Raw genomic sequence first — 24,968 nt, 5'->3', positions numbered from 1 at the left:
TTAACACGTACGGGGAGATATATTTATTAGATGAATGAAAAAAAAAAACGGGGAGGATGAAACACAGCATGTTATATTAGACAGAAGAAAAAAGAACAAAAAAGCGCGTTCCTTACTACGTATTCCAAGGAGAAGAAGAAGTAGAAAGAAACAAGGCTGGCAAAGTGTAAAATACGAAGCGACGCCGTGCAAAACTATGCGATAACCTCATAACTGCGGTTTCTCGTTTCCTGTTGTTGTACTTTCCGATACGTTCCCCATTCTAAATAGGAAGAAAGAAAGAAGGGTATGGAAAAGGGGTAACTTCTATGGCTGCAACCTAGGTCAAAATAGCATCTGATAAAGGGTGTAAAAAGGGGTGGTAAATGAAATTATTATCCAGATTGCTGGAATCCTTATCCAGATTGCTACAGAAAGGTGTACGCCCCTGTGGCTCACCGAATCAGAAGCGGGAAAACGTGCTATGCGTTGAAGTTCTGTTTTGAGAGTGAGGTAGCAGACAGAACTTTGCAACCTTTTAGTCACAACATATAGTGACAACTATTCCCTTCACCCATTTTTCTAAGAGTGTAGTGAGAAAAATTAACGGTCTCCCTTGTGGTGCAACGAGAGATAACATATCAACTTGGAAGAAAATGCTGGGATAATTTTAAATTGGGAGTTTATGGTTTTCAGGTTCGGGTCAAATGTGGGAGCATAACTGCAATGAGTTATCATCATGTAATGCTAGAGGAGAGGACAACGCGCTGTGGTGTTTGACATAAGAACAACTATTTTGGCGACACAGTGCGTTTTTGGACCCGCTCCTTCCCTGAAATCAAGCAACTTTCTCAAGAGACTGCACCGCTCATACGGTGTATCTCCCTGGCCGCAGACAAAAGCTCACCGGACAAACGTTTACGCTCGTCACTTTGAAGGCGAACATAAGGTCACTGTTTTACTCGCTTCTTGTTTTCCAGCTGCTTTATTTATTGCACTGGCCACAAATAAAAATATTTTACATATTTGACACGTTGCGGAGTGGGTCAGTTCATGTAGAATATGCACCCCTCGAGATTGACCAAGGTTTAGGTCCTGAGAGACTCTTACGTTATTTGGACGTGTGGTAGTGGGTCAGTTGATGTAGACTGTGCACCCGTGGAGAGTGGCGAAGGTTTTGTCAGGAGAGCCTTTTATGTATTTCACACGATGGGGATTTGGTGACTTCATGCAGAATATGCACCCGTCGAGGCTGACCAAGGTTAGGTCCGGTGAAGGCTCTCCTGACCTAACCTTTGTCAGCCTTCACGGGTGCATATTCTACATCAGCCGGCCCACACGCCAACTTGTGAAATAGATAAAAGGCACTCCTTACGTCATATATACATACGTCATATATATATACGGGTATATACGTCAGATATACGGGTGCATATTCCACATAAACTCAAACACTCCCCAACGTGTGTAATACCTAATAGGTAATCCTGGCCTGACCTTGGTCAGTCTCGACGGGCGCATATTCAACATGAACCGGCTCACACCCCAATTTGTGAAATAGGCACTCCTTAGATAACATTGTCAGTCTCGACGGTTGCGCCGCGTCGCCAAGTGAGAACTGGCCCTTGCTACGCTCAGGATCATCGTTGTTCAGAATATGATACTGTCCTCTTACCAGTAGATTTGTTCTTTTTCGGTATTTGCGCGTGTTTTTCCGGGACAATCTGGATGTATACGATAATTCCTAGAAAAAGGCTCCACTCTTCTGTGAACCGATAAATGTAGCGTTCGGAAAAATGGTCGATGGCGAGAGTGTTACGCAGTAAAGTTGGGCTTTCAGACTGCACGTGTTGTTATCGCTGCACGGCGTGCAGTTGTGCAGGCGCACGGGATCCCATGTAAATGCAGTTGTACAGGAAATCGAAAGAGAAATAAACGAACGCAATGTCTGCTGCTTAGTACAATTTATTGCCCTCAAAAGTTCCCGCCACCTATGACCATGTTAGTAAAAGAAAAGACCAGGGTCTCTTATTTCATATACGTGCAATTGATCGTTTCGTTGTTAAGGGTTGCCGGTCAGCCACGTTGTTCATCCTTGGACGGAGCATGTCTTACACTTGCTTGCCGATGTGCAACTGTTCCCAGTGCAAACGACATCAATACAAAGGCATAGCGACGCATCGGCGCATTTCATGCATCCGCTCGCCTTTGTGCAACTTCTGCTAGGGCAATCGGAATCGGAAACAATCGGAAGACAAGCGCAGAGGTCGACTGCAACTTGACGACCTGCAAAGGGAAAAGTCCTCACAATGATGGCTATACGGTAACATAGTTAGTAATTCCAAAGGAACTTACGTTCAAGCTCGTGTCCTTCAGGTGCAGCTTCACTGGCGACAAATACACCTTAAAAAGAAAGGGAAATTTTGAGTTTCTCGCACTCTCAAGTTCCCCAGGTGAGCTGTTGCGTCACGCGCTTTCGTCAGCTTGTTACGCGTCCTGAGCACCTCTTCACGTGACTACCTCATCTCTCTAAACGAGTTACCGAATAACGAGGAAAGCCTTCGTGTAGAAAACTTTTTGCTCTCTTAGGGCGAAGGACATGTTCAAGGAAAAAGGAAAGGATAGGGGGGGTGTATATCACCGTTTTTCAGTGGGTTCGCAATAAGTCTCAACCTAACTCAAGCTGAATTATCCTGGAGCAATCTGCTAGGGGTAAAAGACGGGGACAAAAACCGTAGTTCGGAACCCGCCAGTGTTTCCAACACCGTGTGTTCTTTTCAGTGGTTCACCCAGAATTCCAAGCGTGGATGGGTGTTGGAAAAAGTGGGTGGGGGTGCGTCATTATCATAGTTACGTTATCATAACATATCATCACTGACATGTATCTAAACCAGAAATCGTAAGGGCACCCCCTGTAGGGGATACACAGGTCAAAAAGTTAGGGGGTGTCACTGAACATTTGGGCGGTGTTAGGGGGGTGCAGGAGGTCTTGATAAATTACTGGTTGTTGTGCTATCCTAGGACATCTCCTCCGGCTATAGTAGAATAATTGTCAGTTGAAAACAATCGCAGCTCTCATAATGAAGCTTTTGGTTTGATCAAACTTTCACAGTATCCTACATTAGATCCCATATTAGTATTACCAAAGAGGAGGACGAAGACAACAGTAAAACGTAGAGGCGTCATTGTGTCCACGAAGAGATCGTTGAAACTTTCCTGGAGAAAGAGAATAAAAGAACTTGTTTGTTTGAAGTCCTCAGAAATAGTTTTGGTAGAAACCTCACTTCCTCCGATACAGCCATGTGTAGTTTCAACGAAAGTGAAAAATGATTAAAGAAATATTAAACACGTATGTGCCTCAGCCTCAGAACATGACTTGCGAGTTTCGCATCTGAAGTTAGGGTTCTAAAACTTTGACGTCGAAGTTGAAAATATGCTTTTCGCCTGTTGTGCTTTTCTGATGATAAATGGACACTAATACAGGAGTCTTTTTTCCAACGCCCTCGTTTCTCAGAGTCATCTTTGAGTCGAAGAAAGAAGTGCTTACCTGTATAGAGAGGATACTGCAGATGTGTGTAGACTACAGAAACTGCCTGGCTTTTATAGGACACTCCATACAGGCGTACGTGATTCCTTTGTCCTTCATAAATCTCTGTACGTGAACCGTTCCAGTAGGTTTTTAATGAGATTTCTGAAAAGTCCTCGACGAGAATTGACTTTCCAGTAAGTACCTTGTACATGGCATTTCCTTTGCAAGCACGCGTTCACAGCCACATGTGCACGTGGGATATAAAAAAAATTCGACGCCAACCGTAATTAAGATTATGGCCATGACCGAGATAGGGGTTCAGATTATACAGAGCGTGGAAACTGTTGTGTGGTGCATGGATTCGCAGAATACGCAATTAACACGTACACGAACAAAAAAAAGGAGGGATGACACACAGCCACGTGAACACAACATGTTAGAAAAAAAAAAGACGCGTGTTGCTTACTACGTATTCCAAAGAGGAGAAGAAAAAGTAGAAAGAAACAAGGATGACAAAGTGTAAAATACGAAGCGACGCCGTACAAAACTATGCGGTAACCTCCTAACTGAGGTTTCTCGTTTCCTGTTGTTGTACTTTCCGCTGTATTCCCCATTCAAGTTAGGGAGAAGAAAGAAAGAAGGGTGTGAAAAGGGGGTAACTTCTATAGTTGACACCGACGTCAACATGGCGTCTAATAAAGGGTGTAAAAAGTGGTGGTAAATGAAATCATCATTTATCCAAATTACTACCGGAAGGCGTACGCCTCCGTGGCTGACCGAATCAGAAGCGGGAAAACCTGCTACGCGTGGAAGTTCTGTTTTGAGAGTCACATAGCACATAGAACTTTGCAACCTTTTAGGCACAACATATAGTCACAACTATTACCTTCTAACAGGTGTAACTGCTCTACACATTTTTCTAAGAGTGTAGGAAGACAAATTAACGGCGCAACGAGAGATAACATATCAACGTGGAAGAAAATCCTGGGATAACTTTAAATTCGGAGTTTATGGTTTTCAGGTTCGGGTCAAATGTGGGAGCATAACTGCAATGAGTTATCATGTAATGCTAGAGTAGAGGACAACGTGCTGTGGTGTTTGGCCTAAGAACAACTATTTTGGCTACACAATGCGTTTTGGTCAGATTCTTTCCCTGAAATCAGACAACTTTCTCGAGGGACTGCACCACTCGTACGGTGTACCTCCCTGGGCGCAGACAAAAGCTCACCGGACAAACGCTTACGCTCGTAACTCTCAAGGCGAACATAAGGTCACCGTTTTACTTGCTTCTTGTTTTCCAGCTGCTTTATTTATACACTGGCCACTAATAAAAATATTTAAGACAGGTCAATCGAAGCCCCTTACATATTTGACACATTGGAGAGTGGGTGTGACTGTAGGTTAGTTCATGTAGAATATGCACGCACGGAGATTGACCAAGGTTATGTTACGGGAGTCTTTTACGTATTTGAGGCGTTGCGGGGCGGGTCAGTTCATGTAGAATATGCACCCCTCGGGATTGACCAAGGTTAAGTCAGGAGAGCCTGCTATGTATTTCACATGTTGGGGAGAGTATCAGTTTATGTAGAACACGCACGCGTCGAGAGTGACCAAGGTTATGTTAGGGGAGCCTTTTACGTATTTGATGCCTTGCGGACTGGTCAGTTCATGTAGAATATGCACCCCTCGGGATTGACCAAGGTTAAGTCAGGAGAGCCTGCTATGTATTTCACATGTTGGGGAGAGTATCAGTTTATGTAGAACACGCACGCGTCGAGAGTGACCAAGGTTATGTTAGGGGAGCCTTTTACGTATTTGATGCCTTGCGGACTGGTCAGTTCATGTAGAATATGCACCCCTCGGGATTGACCAAGGTTAAGTCAGGAGAGCCTGCTATGTATTTCACATGTTGGGGAGAGTATCAGTTTATGTATAGAACACGCACGCGTCGAGAGTGACCAAGGTTATGTTAGGGGAGCCTTTTACGTATTTGATGCCTTGCGGACTGGTCAGTTCATGTAGAATATGCACCCCTCGGGATTGACCAAGGTTAAGTCAGGAGAGCCTGCTATGTATTTCACATGTTGGGAAGAGTATCAGTTTATGTAGAACACGCACGCGTCGAGAGTGACCAAGGTTATGTTAGGGGAGCCTTTTACGTATTTGATGCCTTGCGGACTGGTCAGTTCATGTAGAATATGCACCCCTCGGGATTGACCAAGGTTAAGTCAGGAGAGCCTGCTATGTATTTCACATGTTGGGAAGAGTATCAGTTTATGTAGAACACGCACGCGTCGAGAGTGACCAAGGTTATGTTAGGGGAGCCTTTTACGTATTTGATGCCTTGCGGACTGGTCAGTTCATGTAGAATATGCACCCCTCGGGATTGACCAAGGTTAAGTCAGGAGAGCCTGCTATGTATTTCACATGTTGGGGAGAGTATCAGTTTATGTAGAACACGCACGCGTCGAGAGTGACCAAGGTTATGTTAGGGGAGCCTTTTACGTATTTGATGCCTTGCGGACTGGTCAGTTCATGTAGAATATGCACCCCTCGGGATTGACCAAGGTTAAGTCAGGAGAGCCTGCTATGTATTTCACATTTTGGGGAGAGTATCAGTTTATGTAGAACACGCACGCGTCGAGAGTGACCAAGGTTATGTTAGGGGAGCCTTTTACGTATTTGATGCCTTGCGGACTGGTCAGTTCATGTAGAATATGCACCCCTCGGGATTGACCAAGGTTAAGTCAGGAGAGCCTGCTGTGTATTTCACATGTTGGGGAGAGTATCAGTTTATGTAGAACACGCACGCGTCGAGAGTGACCAAGGTTATGTTAGGGGAGCCTTTTACGTATTTGATGCCTTGCGGACTGGTCAGTTCATGTAGAATATGCACCCCTCGGGATTGACCAAGGTTAAGTCAGGAGAGCCTGCTATGTATTTCACATGTTGGGGAGAGTATCAGTTTATGTAGAACACGCACGCGTCGAGAGTGACCAAGGTTATGTTAGGGGAGCCTTTTACGTATTTGATGCCTTGCGGACTGGTCAGTTCATGTAGAATATGCACCCCTCGGGATTGACCAAGGTTAAGTCAGGAGAGCCTGCTATGTATTTCACATGTTGGGGAGAGTATCAGTTTATGTATAGAACACGCACGCGTCGAGAGTGACCAAGGTTATGTTAGGGGAGCCTTTTACGTATTTGATGCCTTGCGGACTGGTCAGTTCATGTAGAATATGCACCCCTCGGGATTGACCAAGGTTAAGTCAGGAGAGCCTGCTATGTATTTCACATGTTGGGAAGAGTATCAGTTTATGTAGAACACGCACGCGTCGAGAGTGACCAAGGTTATGTTAGGGGAGCCTTTTACGTATTTGATGCCTTGCGGACTGGTCAGTTCATGTAGAATATGCGCCCCTCGGGATTGACCAAGGTTAAGTCAGGAGAGCCTGCTATGTATTTCACATGTTGGGGAGAGTATCAGTTTATGTAGAACACGCACGCGTCGAGAGTGACCAAGGTTATGTTAGGGGAGCCTTTTACGTATTTGATGCCTTGCGGACTGGTCAGTTCATGTAGAATATGCACCCCTCGGGATTGACCAAGGTTAAGTCAGGAGAGCCTGCTATGTATTTCACATTTTGGGGAGAGTATCAGTTTATGTAGAACACGCACGCGTCGAGAGTGACCAAGGTTATGTTAGGGGAGCCTTTTACGTATTTGATGCCTTGCGGACTGGTCAGTTCATGTAGAATATGCACCCCTCGGGATTGACCAAGGTTAAGTCAGGAGAGCCTGCTATGTATTTCACATGTTGGGGAGAGTATCAGTTTATGTAGAACACGCACGCGTCGAGAGTGACCAAGGTTATGTTAGGGGAGCCTTTTACGTATTTGATGCCTTGCGGACTGGTCAGTTCATGTAGAATATGCACCCCTCGGGATTGACCAAGGTTAAGTCAGGAGAGCCTGCTATGTATTTCACATGTTGGGGAGAGTATCAGTTTATGTAGAACACGCACGCGTCGAGAGTGACCAAGGTTATGTTAGGGGAGCCTTTTACGTATTTGATGCCTTGCGGACTGGTCAGTTCATGTAGAATATGCACCCCTCGGGTTTGAGCAAGGTTAAGTCAGGTGAGCCTGTTATGTATTTCACATGTTGGGGAGAGTATCAGTTTATGTAGAACACGCACGCGTCGAGAGTTACCAAGGTTATGTTAGGGGAGCCTTTTACGTATTTGATGCCTTGCGGACCGGTCAGTTCATGTAGAATATGCACCCCTCGGGTTTGAGCAAGGTTAAGTCAGGAGAGCCTGCTATGTATTTCACATGTTGGGGAGAGTATCAGTTTATGTAGAACACGCACGCGTCGAGAGTGACCAAGGTTATGTTAGGGGAGCCTTTTACGTATTTGATGCCTTGCGGACCGGTCAGTTCATGTAGAATATGCACCCCTCGGGTTTGAGCAAGGTTAAGTCAGGAGAGCCTGCTATGTATTTCACATGTTGGGGAGAGTATCAGTTTATGTAGAACACGCACAGGTCGAGAGTGACCAAGGTTATGTTAGGGGAGCCTTTTACGTATTTGATGCCTTGCGGACCGGTCAGTTCATGTAGAATATGCACCCCTCGGGTTTGAGCAAGGTTAAGTGAGGTGAGCCTGTTTTGTATTTCACATGTTGGAGAGTATCAGTTTATGTAGAACACGCACGCGTCGAGAGTGACCAAGGTTATGGTAGGGGAGCCTTTTACGTATTTGATGCCTTGCGGACTGGTCAGTTCATGTAGAATATGCACCCCTCGGGTTTGAGCAAGGTTAAGTCAGGTGAGCCTGTTATGTATTTCACATGTTGGGGAGAGCATCAGTTTATGTAGAACACGTACGCGTCGAGAGTGACCAAGGTCATGTTAGGGGAGCCTTTTACGTATTTGATGCCTTGTGGACCGGTCAGTTCATGTAGAATATGCACCCCTCGGGTTTGAGCAAGGTTAAGTCAGGTGAGCCTGTTATGTATTTCACATGTTGGGGAGAGTATCAGTTTATGTAGAACACGCACGCGTCGAGAGTGACCAAGGTTATGTTAGCGAAGCCTTTTACGTATTTGATGCCTTGCGGACCGGTCAGTTCATGTAGAATATGCACCCCTCGGGTTTGAGCAAGGTTAAGTCAGGTGAGCCTGTTATGTATTTCACATATTGGGGAGAGTATCAGTTTATGTAGAACACGCACGCGTCGAGAGTGACCAAGGTTATGTTAGGGGAGCCTTTTACGTATTTGATGCCTTGCGGACTGGTCAGTTCATGTAGAATATGCACCCCTCGGGTTTGAGCAAGGTTAAGTCAGGTGAGCCTGTTATGTATTTCACATGTTGGGGAGAGTATCAGTTTATGTAGAACACGCACGCGTCGAGAGTGACCAAGGGTATGTTAGGGGAGCCTTCTACGTATTTGATGCCTTGCGGACCGGTCAGTTCATGTAGAATATGCACCCCTCGGGTTTGAGCAAGGTTAAGTCAGGTGAGCCTGTTATGTATTTCACATGTTGGGGAGTGTATCAGTTTATGTAGAACACGCACGCGTCGAGAGTGACCAAGGTTATGTTAGGGGAGCCTTTTACGTATTTGATGCCTTGCGGACTGGTCAGTTCATGTAGAATATGCACCCCTCGGGTTTGAGCAAGGTTAAGTCAGGTGAGCCTGTTATGTATTTCACATGTTGGGGAGAGTATCAGTTTATGTAGAACACGCACGCGTCGAGAGTGACCAAGGTTATGTTAGGGGAGCCTTTTACGTATTTGATGCCTTGCGGACCGGTCAGTTCATGTAGAATATGCACCCCTCGGGTTTGAGCAAGGTTAAGTCAGGTGAGCCTGTTATGTATTTCACATGTTGGGGAGAGTATCAGTTTATGTAGAACACGCACGCGTCTAGAGTGACCAAGGTTATGTTAGGGGAGCCTTTTACGTATTTGATGCCTTGCGGACCGGTCAGTTCATGTAGAATATGCACCCCTCGGGATTGACCAACGTTATGACAGGAGAGTCTGCTATGTATTTCACATGTTGGGGAGTGTATCAGTTTATGTAGAATATGCACCCGTCGAGACTTAGCAAGGTTATGTTAGGGGAACCTTTTACGTATTTGATGCCTTGCGGACCAGTCAGTTCACGTAGAATATGCACCCCTCGGGATTGACCAACGTTATGACTGGAGAGTCTGCTATGTATTTCACATGTTGGGGAGTGTATCAGTTTATGTAGAATATGCACCCGTCGAGACTTACCAAGGTTATGTTAGGGGAACCTTTTACGTATTTGATGCCTTGCGGACCGGTCAGTTCATGTAGAATATGCACCCCTCGGGATTGACCAAGGTTAAGTCAGGAGAGACTGCTATGTATTTCACATGTTGGGGAGAGTATCAGTTTATGTAGAACACGCACGCGTCTAGAGTGACCAAGGTTATGTTAGGGGAGCCTTTTACGTATTTGATGCCTTGCGGACCGGTCAGTTCATGTAGAATATGCACCCCTCGGGATTGACCAACGTTATGTCAGGAGAGTCTGCTATGTATTTCACATGTTGGGGAGTGTATCAGTTTATGTAGAATATGCACCCGTCGAGACTTACCAAGGTTATGTTAGGGGAACCTTTTACGTATTTGATGCCTTGCGGACCGGTCAGTTCATGTAGAATATGCACCCCTCGGGATTGACCAAGGTTAAGTCAGGAGAGTCTGCTATGTATTTCACATGTTGGGGAGTGTATCAGTTTATGTAGAATATGCACCCGTCGAGACTTACCAAGGTTATGTTAGGGGAACCTTTTACGTATTTGATGCGTTGCGGACCGGTCAGTTCATGTAGAATATGCACCCCTCGGGATTGAACACGGTTTAGTCAGGAGAGTCTGCTATGTATTTCACATGTTAGGGAGTGTATCAGTTTATGTAGAATATGCACCCGTCGAGACTGACCAAGGTTATGTTAGGGGAGCCTTTTACGCATTTGATGCCTTGCGGACCGGTCAGTTCATGTAGAATATGCACCCCTCGGGATTGACCACGGTTAAGTCAAGAGAGTCTGCTATGTATTTCACATGTTAGGGAGTGTATCAGTTTATGTAGAATATGCACCCGTCGAGACTGACTAAGGTTATGTTAGGGGAGCCTTTTACGTATTTGATGCGTTGTGGACCGGTCAGTTCATGTAGAATATGCACCCCTCGGGATTGACCAAGGTTAAGTCAGGAGAGTCTGCTATGTATTTCACATGTTAGAGAGTGTATCAGTTTATGTAGAATATGCACCCATCGAGACTGACCAAGGTTATGTTAGGGGAGCCTTTTACGTATTTGATGCCTTGCGGACCGGTCAGTTCATGTAGAATATGCACCCCTCGGGATTGACCAAGGTTAAGTCAGGAGAGTCTGCTATGTATTTCACATGTTAGGGAGTCTATCAGTTTATGTAGAATATGAACCCGTCGAGACTTGAATTTAGTCATGTTGAAACTCACGGTTGCAAAATGCACACGGTCTGTTGTCACTCTATCATGACAGCAACAAAAACAAAATGCTTTTTCGCAGAGCACAGAGCCAACGCTGTGTTATTGCTCGTTTGCATAAATTTGTCATGCAAGTCTAAATGTGGCCAACATGTGACATGCTTTTAGACGTCTAACGGTAGACGTCTACTGCCAAACATCTCTGCCATGTCTCGTAGCCCACTCCTTCTTAGACGTCTAAATAACAGTATAACGTTATGGACAGCTTAAGACGTCTAAATTTATCGGTATCCCTAGAGTCTCCAGTTAGCCCATTTTTAGACGTATACTAGCGCATGTGTTACATGGGTTGTACATGGCATTCATTTCCCGGAAAAGACCTTCAGTACGTGTTCATTGTAGCTACTGTGTAATCGCCGACAAGGCAGGCTGCGAATGAGACAGTAGCTGTAGCTTTCACTGTCATTTAGAGTGTCAAGGTTGCGAGAGATTAAATTTCCACAAACTGTTGGAGGCCGAAAGCGTCTCTCACGAAGTGCGTTATTTCCTTTGCAACCACGCGTTCACAACCACATGTGCACGTGGAATATAAAAGCTAAAACAACATTTGACATCAATCGTAATGAAAATTACAAGGTTATGGCCATGAACGAGACAGGGATTCAGATTATATAGCGCGTAGAAACTGTTGCGTGGTGCATGGGTTCACAGAATACGCAATAAACATGTACGGGGGATGTATTTATTAGAACAAAGAAAAAAAAAGGAAGCATGAATCACAACATGTTATATTAGACAGAAAAAAAAGACGCGTCTTCCTTACTACGTATTCCAAGAAGAAGAAGTAGAAAGAAACAAGGATGGCAAAGTGTAAAATACGAAGCGACGCCGTGCAAAACTATGCGGTAACCTTATAACTGCGGTTTCTCGTTTCCTGTTGTTTTACTTTCCGATGCATTCCCCATTCAAATCAGGGAGAAAAAAGGGTGTGAAAAGGGGGTAACTTCTACAGTTGACACCGACGTCAAGATGGCGTCTAATAAAGGGTGTAAAAAGTGGTGGTAAATGAAATCATCATTTATCCAAATTACTACAGAACGGCGTATGCCCCCGTGGCTGTCCGAATCAGAAGCGGGAAAACGTGCTATGCGTTGAAGTTGTTTTGAGAGTGAGGTAGCAGCTAGAACTTTGCAACCTTTTAGTCACAACATATAGTGACAACTATTACGTTTTAACAGGTGTAGCTGCTCCACCCATTTTTCTAAGGGTGTAGGAAGAAAAATTAACGGCCTCCTTTTTGGTTCAACGAGGGATAACATATCAACTTCGAACAAAATGCTGGGATAATTTTAAATTGGGAGTTTATGGTTTTCAGGTTCGGGTCAAATGTGGGAGCATAACTGCAACGAGTTATCATGTAATGCTGGAGGAGAGGACAACGTGCTGTGGTGTTTAGCCTAAGAACAACTATTTTGGCTACACAATGCGTCTTGGTCAGACTATTTCAGAGAAAAAATTACGTCGCGAAGACGGCGCCACCTTACCCCCTCTCTATCTGTGCACTGATTGATCGTAGGATGCTCCGGGAAACTGCTTTCGTCTTCACTTAAGGTCATTTACCACAAATATTATTTTCAGTGAAATCAAAAAATGTCATTGGCGGACCTTGGTCAATTTAAAATGGGATTACCCAAAAATATGTAAGAGGCTTTGATTGACATATCTTAAATATTTTTATTAGTAGTCAATGTAATAAATAAAGCCGCTGGAAAACAAGAAGGAAGTAGAACAGTGACCTGATGTTCGCCCTCAAAGTTACGAGCGTAAGCGTTTGTCCGGTGAGCTTTTGTCTGCGCCCAGCGAGATACACCGATCTCGGTTAGAAGGTACCTCCTGTTAGAAGGTAATAGTTGTCACTATATGTTGTGACTGAAAGGTTGCGAAGTTCTAGCTGCTACCTCACTCTCAAAACAACTTCAACGCATAGCACGTTTTCCCGCTTCTGATTCGGTACGCCACGGGGACGTACGCCGTTCTGTAGTAATTTGGATAAATGATGATTTCATTTACCACCACATTTTACACCCTTTATTAGACGCCATGTTGACGTCGGTGTCAACTGTAGAAGTTACCCCCTTTTCAAATCCTTCTTTCTTTCTTCTCCCTGATTTGAATGGGGAATGCATCGGAAAGTACAACAACAGGAAACGAGAAACCGCAGTTATGAGGTTACCGCATAGTTTTGCACGGCGTCGCTTCGCATTTTACACTTTGCCACCCTTGTTTCTTTCTACTTCTTTTTCTTCTCATTGGAATACGTAGTAAGCAACACGCCTCTTTTTTTTCTGTCTAATGTAACATGTTGTGATTCATCCTTCCTTTTTTTTCTTTGTTCTAATAAATACATCCCCCGTACATGTTAATTGCGTATTCTGTGGATCCATGCACCACGCAACAGTTTCTACGCTCTGTATAATCTGAATCCCTGTCTCGTTCATGGCCATAACCTTGTCATTTTCATTACGATTGATGTCGAATTTTGTTTTAGTTTTTATTCCACGTGCACATGTGGTTGTGAACGCGTGGTTGCAAAGGAAATAACGCACCTCTCGTGAGAGGCGCTTTCGGCCTACAACAGTTTGTGGAAATTTAATCTCTCGCAACCTTGACACTCTAAATGACAGTGAAAGCTACAGCTCTTCTCTACAGCTACAGCTACTACAGAAAGCGACAGCTACTGTAATATTCGCAGCGTGCCTTGTCGGCGATTACACAGTAGCTACAATGAACACGTACTGAAGGTCTTTTCCGGGAAGTGAATGCCATGTACAACCCATGTAACACATGCGCTAGTATAGTGTAAAAATGGGCTAACTGGAGACTTTAGGGATACTGATAAACTTAGACGTCTAGAATCCATAACGTCCATAATCCATCCGTCCATAACGTTATACGTTATTTACACGTCTAAGAAGAGGTGGTCTACGAGACATGGCAGATATGTTGGCAGTAGACGTCTACCGTTAGACATCTAAAAGCATGTCACATGTTGACCACATTTAGACTTGCATGACACATTTATGCAAAGGGGCTGTAACACAGCGTTGCCTCTGTGCTCTGCGAAAAATTGTCAAAGCATTTTGTTTTTGTTGCTGTCATGATAGAGCGACAACAGACCGTGTGCATTTTGCAACCGTGAGGTTCAGCATGATTAAATTCAATTTTTATTTGCACTGACACCATGAACAGGCTAGTGCGAATAATTTTAAAGATCACTAGAAGCAGGCAAAAGAAAGTACGACTGCGCAAGAGTTCTACAATGAGATGAAAATATAAGTGCGAAGAAGCCCTCCCTCGACCCTCGGCGCGCCAGTTTGGAAACAGCGTCGGCAGAGGGCGTCGCAAGCGGCGCACCGCAACGGTCGGTCAGTGTCATATTCTACATAAACTGATACACTCCCCAACATGTGAAATACACAGCAGACTCTCCCTGCTTAACCTTGGTCAATCCCGAGATGTGCATATTCTACATGAACTGACCCACTCCGCAACACATCAAATACGTAAAAGGCCCCCCTAACATAACCTTGGTCACGCTCGACGCGTGCATATTCTACATAAACTGATACACTCCCCAACAAGTGAAATGCATAGCAGGCTCTCCTGACTTAACCTTGGTCAATCCCGAGGGGTGCATATTCTACATGAACTGACCGGTCCTCAAGGCATCAAATACGTAAAAGGCTCCCCTAACATAACCTTGGTCACTCTCGACGCGTGCATATTCTACATAAACTAATACACTCCCCAACAAGTGAAATGCATAGCAGGCTCTCCTGACTTAACCTTGGTCAATCCCGAGGGGTGCATATTCTACATGAACTGACCGGTCCGCAAGGCATCAAATACGTAAAAGGCTCCCTAACATAACCTTGGTCACTCTCGACGCGTGCATATTCTACATAAACTAATACACTCCCCAACAAGTGAAATGCATAGCAGGCTCTCCTGACTTAACCTTGGTCAATCCCGAGGTGTGCATATTCTACATGAACTGACCGGTCCGCAAGGCATCAAATACGTAAAAGGCTACCCTAACATAACCTTGGTCACTCTCGACGCGTGCATATTCTACATAAACTGATACACTCCCCAACAAGTGAAATGCATAGCAGGCTCTCCTGACTTAACCTTGGTCAATCCCGAGGGGTGCATATTCTACATGAACTGACCGGTCCGCAAGGCATCAAATACGTAAAAGGCTCCCTAACATAACCTTGGTCACTCTCGACGCGTGCATATTCTACATAAACTAATACACTCCCCAACAAGTGAAATGCATAGCAAGCTCTCCTGACTTAACCTTGGTCAATCCCGAGGTGTGCATATTCTACATGAACTGACCGGTCCGCAAGGCATCAAATACGTAAAAGGCTACCCTAACATAACCTTGGTCACTCTCGACGCGTGTATATTCTACATAAACTGATACACTCCCCAACATGTGAAATACATAGCAGGCTCTCCTGACTTAACCTTGGTCAATCCCGAGGGGTGCATATTCTACATGAACTGACCGGTCCGCAAGGCATCAAATACGTAAAAGGCTCCCCTAACATAACCTTGGTCACTCTCGACGCGTGCATATTCTACATAAACTAATACACTCCCCAACAAGTGAAATGCATAGCAGGCTCTCCTGACTTAACCTTGGTCAATCCCGAGGGGTGCATATTCTACATGAACTGACCGGTCCGCAAGGCATCAAATACGTAAAAGGCTCCCTAACATAACCTTGGTCACTCTCGACGCGTGCATATTCTACATAAACTAATACACTCCCCAACAAGTGAAATGCATAGCAGGCTCTCCTGATTTAAGCTTGGTCAATCCCGAGGGGTGCATATTCTACATGAACTGACCCACTCCGCAACGCATCAAATACGTAAAAGGCTCCCCTAACATAACCTTGGTCACTCTCGACGCGTGCATATTCTACATAAACTAATACACTCCCCAACAAGTGAAATGCATAGCAGGCTCTCCTGACTTAACCTTGGTCAATCCCGAGGGGTGCATATTCTACATGAACTGACCCACTCCGCAACGCATCAAATACGTAAAAGGCTCCCCTAACATAACCTTGGTCACTCTCGACGCGTGCATATTCTACATAAACTAATACACTCCCCAACAAGTGAAATGCATAGCAGGCTCTCCTGACTTAACCTTGGTCAATCCCGAGGGGTGCATATTCTACATGAACTGACCCACTCCGCAACGCATCAAATACGTAAAAGGCTCCCCTAACATAACCTTGGTCACTCTCGACGCGTGCATATTCTACATAAACTAATACACTCCCCAACAAGTGAAATGCATAGCAGGCTCTCCTGACTTAACCTTGGTCAATCCCGAGGTGTGCATATTCTACATGAACTGACCGGTCCGCAAGGCATCAAATACGTAAAAGGCTACTCTAACATAACCTTGGTCACTCTCGACGCGTGTATATTCTACATAAACTGATACACTCCCCAACATGTGAAATACATAGCAGACTCTCCCTACTTAACCTTGGTCAATCCCGAGGTGTGCATATTCTACATGAACTGAACCACTCCGCAACGCATCAAATACGTAAAAGGCTACCCTAACATAACCTTGGTCACTCTCGACGCGTGTATATTCTACATAAACTGATACTCTCCCCAACATGTGAAATACATAGCAGACTCTCCCTACTTAACCTTGGTCAATCCCGAGGTGTGCATATTCTACATGAACTGAACCACTCCGCAAGGCATCAAATACGTAAAAGGCTACCCTAACATAACCTTGGTCACTCTCGACGCGTGTATATTCTACATAAACTGATACACTCCCCAACATGTGAAATACATAGCAGACTCTCCCTACTTAACCTTGGTCAATCCCGAGGTGTGCATATTCTACATGAACTGAACCACTCCGCAACGCATCAAATACGTAAAAGGCTACCCTAACATAACCTTGGTCACTCTCGACGCGTGTATATTCTACATAAACTGATACTCTCCCCAACATGTGAAATACATAGCAGACTCTCCCTACTTAACCTTGGTCAATCCCGAGGTGTGCATATTCTACATGAACTGAACCACTCCGCAACGCATCAAATACGTAAAAGGCTCCCCTAACATAACTCGGTCACTCTCGACGCGTGCATATTCTACATAAACTGATACACTCCCCAACATGTGAAATGCATAGCAGGCTCTCCTGACTTAACCTTGGTCAATCCCGAGGGGTGCATATTCTACATGAACTGACACACTCCGCAACGCATCAAATACGTAAAAGGCTACCCTAACATAACCTTGGTCACTCTCGACGCGTGCATGTTCTAAGTAAACTGATACACTCCCCAACATGTGAAATACATAGCAGACTCTCCCTACTTAACCTTGGTCAATCCCGAGGGGTGCATATTCTGCATGAACTTGTGGCGGCATTGCCAGCGCCATCACATCAAGGCGCGAACAATAAATAGCCTTGCCTCGCTCAGCCCGAGCTCTCGCTCTGACCTGGCAATTCCACCGCCATGTTGTTGCCTGGTCTCGTTAGTCTTCAGTAGCACTACAGTGGTGACCCGAACAATACCTTGGACAATACCTCACGAACCTGGACATGGCAGTCGTCAATTCCTCCGGCTTCTCGGAACTGCCCGCTCCGCCTGTTTCGCAGGTCAGCTTCGAAAGCTCCGCCGCCTCTGCCGGTAGCACCGTTCCTGGCCCGCCCGATTCCCACGCCTTGTCTCAGCAGGTTCGTCACCTTACCCAGTTGGTCGCAAACCTTTTATGCCGACCAAGATCATCGACTTCCTGCCGCGCTGACCATCGCGCAGACTCCCCATCGGTTCCTGCGCGATCCTGCTCCCGAACCTCCAGCAGACTTTGTCACTACCACCACCGTTTCGGCGCCGATGCACGACGCTGCCTCCTACCTTGCTCGTGGTCGCGACAGCCGAAAACCTTTTCCACGACAAGAGCGCCCGAGTCCACCAGCAGCCGCCTTTTCCACATCGTTGACCGTACCACCGGGATGCGCTTCCTCGTTGATACGGGCGCGGAAGTAAGCGTCATACCCGCCGACAAATTTTCACGCCGACCCCGACAGCAGTGCTTCAGCCTAAGAGCCGCCAACGCCTCTACCATACCCGTTTACGGCCAACGGTCTCTAACCCTCAACATCGGGCTCCGAAGAGATTTTAAGTGGCTTTTTCTTGTCGCCGACGTCACCCAAGCAATCCTCGGAGCAGACTTTCTCAACAGTTTCAAGCTGCTCGTTGACGTCAACGGCAGGCGCCTCATTGATCGCTCAACGTCCCTGTCAGTCTGCGGCCTTAACCTCCCTGCACCACCATCCCGCGTACTATCTTGCACTGCGCCGGACGTCCCCTTCGCCTCTATCCTGAGGGATTTCCCTGCGTTGACTCATCCAGTACGTGGGCTTCGCCGCTGCACATGGTGCCAAAGAAGACCGGGGACTGGCGCCCGTGCGGCGACTATAGCGCATTGAACAAAGCAACCATCCCCGACCGCTATCCCATCCCGCACATCTTGGACTTCTCAGCTCATCTGGAAGGCGCCACCACGTTCTCGAAGATAGATCTCGTCCGCGCTTACCATCAGATTCCTATGGCAGAGGAGGATATACCAAAAACCGCCATTACGACCCCATTTGGCCTGTTTGAGTTCCTTCGAATGCCCTTTGGCTTGCGGAACGCTGCCCAGACTTTTCAGAGGTTCATCGACAACATCATTCGCGGATTACCATTTGTCTACGCGTACATGGATGACCTCCTCGTCGCAAGCCGCTCCCCAACAGAGCACGAACATCATCTTCGGGCACTCTTTACCCGCTTACAACAGAGCGGCATCATTATCAACGCCGCTAAGAGCGAATTCGGAGTCGGAGAACTCGACTTCCTTGGCCACCATGTCAACAGCCAGGGCATCATGCCTTTACCATCCCGAGTCGCTGCCATTCAAGACTTCCCGCAGCCCGTTTCCGTGACCAAACTACGACAATTCTTGGGGCTGGTGAATTTTTATAGGCGCTTTGTGCCATCTTGCGCAGCCAAACTGAGTCCTCTCGAGGCTCTGCTCTGCACCAAGCGCTCGAAACACTCTGTGCTGGTTTGGACCCCTGAAGCGGCAGCTGCCTTCCAGGCAATCAAACAGGCAATCGCTTCGTCGTCCCTTCTATTCCATCCTCAACACGACGCCCCAACGTCCATCATGGTCGATGCCTCCAGCACAGCTGTCGGCGCCGTCCTCCAACAACGTATCTCTGGCGCTTGGCGCCCTCTAGCGTTCTTTTCACGCAAGGTGAAGCCCCAGGAGACTCGCTACAGTGCCTTCGGTCGCGAGCTCCTGGCCATATATCTCACCGTCAAGCACTTTCGCCATTTCTTGGAGGGCCGACAATTCACTGTATTCACCGATCATAAGCCCCTCGTCTACGCATTTTCTTCATGCAGCACAAGCTACACCCCTCGTGAGACCCGCCACCTCGCATTCATCTCGGAGTTCACCACAGACGTTCAGCACATCAGTGGTGCAGATAATGTGGTGGCGGACGCTCTCAGTCGCGTCAACTTCATTGGGACAAACTGTCAGTCTTCGCTCCTCGACGCACTGGCCCAGGCCCAATCATCCGATCAAGAACTCTCATCTTTCAGAAGTGACCCTTCGTCTTCCTTAACCATAGAGGATGTCGACCTGCCAGGCACTACACATCCTGTCGCGTGCGACACGTCACAAGGTCGACCCCGCCCATTTGTTCCGGCGGTACTTCGACGAGAAGTCTTCTCGACCTATCATTCATTGTCCCATCCTGGCATACGCGCAACTCAAGAACTCATTTCTCGGCGCTACGTCTGGCCCTTCATGAACAAGGACATCAAGCGCTGGGTTCAAGCCTGCATTCCGTGTCAGCGGACTAAGGTTCACAGGCACACCCGCCTCCATCCTTCTCAGTTTCCCGCGCCAGACAGCCGCTTCGCTCACATCCACATCGACTTGGTGGGACCACTCCCAATATCATCCGGCTATCGTTACATCTTCACCATCATTGACCGCTTCACCCGTTGGCCCGAGGCTGTACCGGTACCCGACGCCACTGCATCCACAGTTGCAGCCGCCCTCTTGAACACCTGGGTGTCGCGCTTCGGTGTACCGTCTATCATCACGTCAGACCGAGGTCCCCAGTTCGAGTCCGCCCTCTTCTCTAGACTCGTCAACACACTGGGCTGCAAGCGGATTCGAACGACTGCCTACCACCCGGCGTCAAACGGCCTCGTGGAGCGCTTCCACCGACAGCTCAAGGTTGCCCTCCGGGCTGCTTCCGAAACACCCTGGCCAGAAGTCATACCGCTCGCGCTCCTGGGGATCCGTTCCACCTTCAAACCTGACATAGGCTGCTCCGTCGCCGAGATGGTATACGGCACGTCCCTACGCCTCCCCGGAGATCTCATTTGCCCGTTGCCAGGCAGCACTGCTCTCTTACCAGCTGACTACGTTTCACGGCTCCGCCGTACTATGGCCGCCCTTCGTTCAGCAACATCTCGGCCCTCGCGTGTGTCCTCGGCCTTCCAGCATCCCGACCTCGCCTCCTGCACACACGTCTTTGTGCGCTGTGACGCTGTACGGAAGCCCCTGCAACCGCCCTACACAGGCCCTCACCTCGTGCTGCGCCGTTCACCCAACTTTTACACCATTCAGCTGAACGGCCGCGAGGACACTGTTGCCTTAGAACGGCTTAAGCCGGCATACGTCGACGCTGTACCACCGTTGCCGCCCTCCTTCTCCGTGGAGCTACTCTGCGACTCACCCTCCACGGCAAGCTGTCCGCTCACTACTCCAACTACTCTTCCCCCACCGTCGCCTCCTCGGCTGTCTACCCGACTCAGACCGCCCCGACAAGTCACTTGGGCTCCCAAGCTCGTTTCTGTTCGCCAGCTTCCAGCGCTTGGCTAGGGGGGAGGCCCTGTGGCGGCATTGCCAGCGCCATCACATCAAGGCGCGAATAATAAATAGCCTTGCCTCGCTCAGCCCGAGCTCTCGCTCCATCCCAAATTACTGCAAGCCCACCTCCGAAGGTACGGTGCAACGTTCTACCGAGGAACCGCTAGGCGACGACGTCAATTCACCGCGGCTCCACTCATCGCAACGCACGGCCGCGCAACACCATGGTTCTACCCAGCTCGCTCATCTACTCAGCTCGCATCGCCATGGTCTCTCACTATGCGTCACGTCGCCACACGCTTCGTGATGGCACTCCTCGGGCTTCCACCAGCGGCACCTTCCCGAGCATCACGCTCCTGTACCGGTCGCGGTACGCCGCTGTCGACCGCCCCACCCGCATCTGCTACGCTTGCGGTCCAAGAACCCTGCCCGCCTCGCCTTCCCACCAGGCTTCCATACAAAACACTGGCAGCTCGTCTAGATGCGGTCAAGAGGCTCCGGGACCAACATTCCACCGGGGACACGCACGGAGGCCACAGTGAGTTTTACTCCCGGTCTCCCCGTGCTTCACAATGGTCCTCCCCGCAGTCTCCTTGGCGACAATACTACGAGCCCAGCGCTCACGAACCGGTCGCGGTTCTGTCGCCCCTCTCTGAATTACTTCGGCATACCTGCCCTCACACCGCCCCTGGAACCCGCCCGGTCAGCGCTTGCCCGCACCAACCATTCTGCTGCTACTGCGATTTCTGAACAAGTCGTCCCTGTTCCACGTGTCGCCCGTCTTCCTCCTCTTCATGTATCGACGCGGACCCCAACCGCTAGCTCTACACCGCTCCGCGTCTGAGGGGGGGAGTGATGTGGCGGCCCGTGTGTGATGACGAAGACGTGCCTCTGCTGCCACGCGCTACGGCTCTGGCACGGCAGTTCTACCGGCACCGTCCTAGCGTGAGGCCACGTCCATCTGCCCGCTGGGACATTCCATCATCGCCGGTCAGGACTCATGTAGAGGGACACCACCGTCCTCTACAACAGTACCCGCATCCATATTGTACTCGTGCATGTAGGATCCGCGACTGCATTCGCAACCGTACTAGTTCATATCCGCACATCTGCAGTCATATTTGTAGGAAAAAGTCAATATGACGAAATTGTTTTCTTACAAACGTTTTCATTTTGCAGCATGCATGCTACATGGGAACATGTCATCCAGAATTGTTCATTTTCACATTAATGAGAATTTACATGGGAAGGGAATGGTTACAAAGCAACATAGTCCTTAAGCGAGGATGTCAAATTAATGAGAGTTATCTTGACGATTTATATTTATGCCAATTGTGAATCCACGGGGGGACGCCGACAACTGCTTGCAACGAGAATTAGCCGAAGCAGGCTAAAAACATAGATGACTGAAGGGGCCAGGGCTCGAATTAGCACTTGAGTCATGCAGATTTCTCAGTTTTATATTTCTATCCGCAAACCACGATGCAGCACAGTATAGCCACACCCGCGCACACTTGACTGCCTACACACGCATTTGTCCGAAAGTTATTGGCGGGTCGACATGCCTCTACTGTTTCTCAATGCATTTATATCCTGGAGTAAAATGACGCACCCACACTCGGACACAGAGGGCCTTTCCCGTTCATTCCCTCACGTCGCCTCATTTGTGCTGCAACTCTCTCTCTCTCTCTCTTGATTTCTCCCAGTCTGCGCAGTGCAGCCGCTTCACTGCCCAATGTCAAATTCGCCTCCATCACTGCGCATCGAGTTAGTGTCGCCAGGCACCTCAGTGTCCTCTGTCTCGTCAGGGACTGTATCACCTGCGTCTATGCAAAGATCGTGCAAAACGCAGCATGCAAGAATAAATTTGTTGAGTCAATCAACCGTGTGCAGCTCCAAGTACATGAGTTGACGGAAGCGTTTCTTCAAAGTGCTGAAGGCATTCTCTATCAGCACACGGGTTGCTGAGAACTTCTTGTTGAACTCCCTTTGGGCTTTTGAGAGGTTCCTGTAGTCTCTGTAGGGTGTCAGGAGATATTGTCTCAAAGGATTGGCTGCGTCACCCAAGAGATGGTACTTGTCACCCTGACACAGGCCTGGAAGCTTAGTGGCCAAGGATGACTGGCGGAAAACACGTGCGTCGTGGGTTCTGCTTGAGCTCCCTACAAGTACATCAACAAAACGTCTTCTGTTGTCACAGACTGCTTGTAGAGTGATGGAGAGGTAGTGATGCCTGTTGCAGTATGTAGCTGCAACCTTCTTCTTTGGGCACTGGATTTTGATGTAGGATCCATCTATGCAGCCAACCACACCAGGTACCCCAGACACCTGTAAATGTAATGAATTGTCGTTCCATTTCGTATTCTGTAACATGCTACAAAGTACAAGGAAACAGTTACTATACATGCCTTCTCAAAATTCCTAGACAGCTTGTCCATGTCGTCAGGAAACGTGAGGACAGTTGGTCCCATTTCAATGATGAAATCTGGCACCCTTTGCAACATACGATGCACAGAGCTCTCTGCCTGGTCGCACCTGCTTGCCACATTCCTCATGCTAGACTTGTTAACCGCATACCAATATAGTGGAGAGCACACATAATGCAATTTCAGTTCGTTGGTCCAAAATATCAACACAAAACACAATAAATAAACACATGCTGTTTATCTAGCTTACTACTCCATTTTAGCTGGAAGCACAGTTCTCAGATAAGTGCACACTGGTAACAAAATTTCAAAAACTACCTGAACTACATCGCAATAGCAAGAGATAAGGAAGACAACATGAGAGTTGGCCAAGTTGGAAGAGCAAGCACCATCTCATGACATTATATGCGCAAATCGTTGCTCAGAAAGAACACAAATTTTACGAATGTGGTTGTTATTGTAACTGGATTTAATTACCAGTGTGGGCGCGGTGCTGTTACTAATTCAAGCAATAACAAGAAACAATACAATCAAGTAACAGCCTGGCCACTTTAACATATCAGATGAATGACAAGACATGGGACTCCGCTGACTTCGCTGGTACACCACCGCGATCGCTCGAAGGACACATAGACCAGTGCCGTGTATGCCAAAGGGAGTGTGGCCATTAGGAGGAGCCTAAAAAAGAGGCTCGACCTATCAATCAAATGTAGGCGCATTTCATTGGTTGCTGTTTTCCATGGGAGCTGCCATGACACCAAATTTTCTCAAAAATGGCTGATGGTTCTTGGAACGGCGAAGCAGAGATTTCGTGACAAAAAAAATTCACAGACTACTTTAATTTCATACTGTGAGTATATATCATCATGTACGCATCTGCAAAATCAGCTTCAACTTTCGCTCCGCCATCATTATATACGTGAAAATGGGATGTTTCGTCGCTAACGTTAGGCCTTGTTAAGATCGTGATACCAGGAAAATAGCAAGAAAGACGACCCTTATACGTAGGATTTTGCATTATATAATTGCATTTTATTTATACATACATCTTTGCTCCTTTTTGATTCAATGTACTTGCATTACGTGATACAAAACTTCATACCGGCTGTCGTCTGCTACGAAGGCTCGGTTGTACGCCTTTTACAATCGAGATCAGTGGGTTGTACCGCAATCTTGGCCAATCACTTCTGCCAGCAACCATTTCTGCTATTCTGAGCCTTCCCAACATGCCTCTCTCCGTGCAGATGGCGTTGATAAAAGTGGGCGCAAAATCCCCCGTTTTGGTCTGTCACCAGTGATATCCGTTTCAAACCAATCCATCAATTTTCTCCAAAATGGTAGCGCCCAGTAAATAAGGGTGAAGTATAGGTATCGGATGGATGTAACAATAGACAACTGTATTTCGACCTGTGATTGGCTAAATACCTCAAAAAGTGCGTGGATCCTCAGGTACAGGCAGGTCCCATTAATGGCCAGACTCCCTTTGGCATACACGGCACTGACATAGACGAAGCAGAGA

General features: G+C 47.3%; 1 long non-coding RNA gene and 1 pseudogene across 1 annotated transcript; both read right to left on the bottom strand.

The window, feature by feature from the left end:
- Nucleotides 1-1,928: 1,928 nt before the first annotated feature.
- Nucleotides 1,929-3,555, bottom strand: LOC135399508 (uncharacterized). The gene is made up of 4 exons (XR_010424314.1): nt 3,527-3,555; nt 3,123-3,195; nt 2,335-2,382; nt 1,929-2,265 (listed from the first exon to the last, which is right to left on the bottom strand). It is a non-coding gene; the product is annotated as an uncharacterized LOC135399508 (long non-coding RNA).
- A 19,097-nt stretch (nt 3,556-22,652) lies between these two features.
- On the bottom strand, nt 22,653-24,080 carry LOC135400424 (putative nuclease HARBI1; annotated as a pseudogene).
- Nucleotides 24,081-24,968: the final 888 nt, after the last annotated feature.

This window comes from Ornithodoros turicata, chromosome 7, assembly GCF_037126465.1.
Source record: "Ornithodoros turicata isolate Travis chromosome 7, ASM3712646v1, whole genome shotgun sequence".
NCBI classification, from domain to species: domain Eukaryota; kingdom Metazoa; phylum Arthropoda; class Arachnida; order Ixodida; family Argasidae; genus Ornithodoros; species Ornithodoros turicata.
The sequence above is the reverse complement of the archived record's forward strand: the minus strand, read 5'-3'. Positions and strand labels throughout refer to the sequence as shown.